We start from the raw sequence: 1,782 nt of genomic DNA on the forward strand, positions 1-1,782 counted from the left end.
AGTGGCTCCAAAAGCAATGGCAGCACAATTTCTTTTTCAGATCATATAGTTCTGCTCTTCCACTTGGCAGTTCCTCAGGCACGAACTCTTACAATCCCTTAAATACGGTCCGTAACATCCGTGTATAATAATCCAACAGAGACCATCTTTTGAGAACTGTGAGATAACCTGGGAGATGGGTGATTTAGTTTGCATCGGGATTGCTAGCATCCACATACGAAGAATAGCTCAGGGGACAAATGCAATAGTACTCACCACAAGATCCCGGGAACTTTCGACATAATGTCGTCGGTGATGCTTTTCCCAGTGTCCACAAGAACATCGCCGTGGACCCGGAGATCGCCGCTTGGAAGGAGCCACAAGAATCTGTTTCTTAAAGTGATGGACTCAATCTTGGAACCATCCCTCTTGTGGTTGCAACTTATTGTTTATCGCAAAGAATCCAATCTCCTCTCCGTAAGAGCACCACTCGCCATAACTCACCCCAGAGGTGGAGAACTTCTCGGGTTCCACGAGGAGGCGGAAGTAACCGCGAAGACACTAGAAAACGGAGGACATTGCCTCGTAGTGAACTGAAGCCAATCCCGCAGCCAGATTGCGAGAAGGCTGATAGAGGATGATGCCCGCTTAAACCGAATCGCCACGAGGAGTTTGTGGGAACCAAGGCTTAAGCACTTCCATAGGAGTTCTTGACAGAGAGATCAGGTGTCATGCTGCCAGGCTGCTAGGATTGTCTTCCAGACAACCTCTACACCCAAGACGTTTGATCGGCTTGGATCGAACGTAACAAGAAGAATACTCCAGGATTTTATGTGATCCAGCACCTCCAGATGGTCAATGTGATCTTTCTTTCAGCGATCCGATGCTCGAAGAGGCTGACCGACGCAAATCCGCCGCCCCTATCTTCCATCGGATTAAGCTCTCTGTGCGACCGACGATGAGAATGGGAGCTCGAGAATGAGTCCAGTGTCAAGGTACGAGCTTGACCCCAGGGCAAGCTTTTCTACAATCGCGTTGGAACCTTCGTTCGAGAAAAATCTCGAGGTATGGAGACAGAGCAATTTCACCGCTAACTAAGGTTTGCGCCTAGATCAAACTATTCATAGCAAGCTCTTGTATGATTCCAGATCAAGTCCAATCTCGCCGAGAAACATTGACGAACTGCCGAGTTTTCTGTATCTCCGGAAGTTTACGAGGCAAACAGTTTTGTTTTAAATTTCAAATGAACGAATATACTTCGACTTGAACTGCGAGTGGCAGCAGCTCCGGCAGCCTCGGTGGTAGCGCGAGCATGATCCGGCCATGGAAGCTCTCAATGGCGTCAAGAAGAGGCATTTCAGGGCAGAGGCTTTCCAGTGGCCCTTCTCGACCAAGCGCAAGAAGATCTCCAGGGACATCAATGTCGCTACTCCTTCTCCTCCTCCTTTACCTCCTCACCCTTCCTCACTCCTCCTCCCTTGCCCCCGGTACCAAACTTTCTCCGTGCGCTCCAGGCTAATGCTCTTCGGACAATGTCGGTGAATGGGAAGGGCTTCCTATCGAATCCTTGGTCGAACAGGGCAGCTTGGTCCAGGGTCCAGAGCACGCTCGGGTCGAAGAAGGATCATGGTGGGGATTTGATGAACAAGAAGAGGCAGCTGGAGCTGTGGGACTTCGTGGGGTTCTCTCGTGAGAAGTTAAAGCTTCTCAATGAGATTGAGGCGCTCATCGACTCGGAGGAGAATGCTTTGAACATGGAAGCTTCTGCTAAAGTTGGTCGAAGGCTCCTTCTTTCTTGAGTTT

This window comes from Selaginella moellendorffii, unplaced genomic scaffold (assembly GCF_000143415.4).
Source record: "Selaginella moellendorffii unplaced genomic scaffold, v1.0 SELMOscaffold_263, whole genome shotgun sequence".
In the NCBI taxonomy this organism is placed as follows: Eukaryota; Viridiplantae; Streptophyta; class Lycopodiopsida; order Selaginellales; family Selaginellaceae; genus Selaginella; species Selaginella moellendorffii.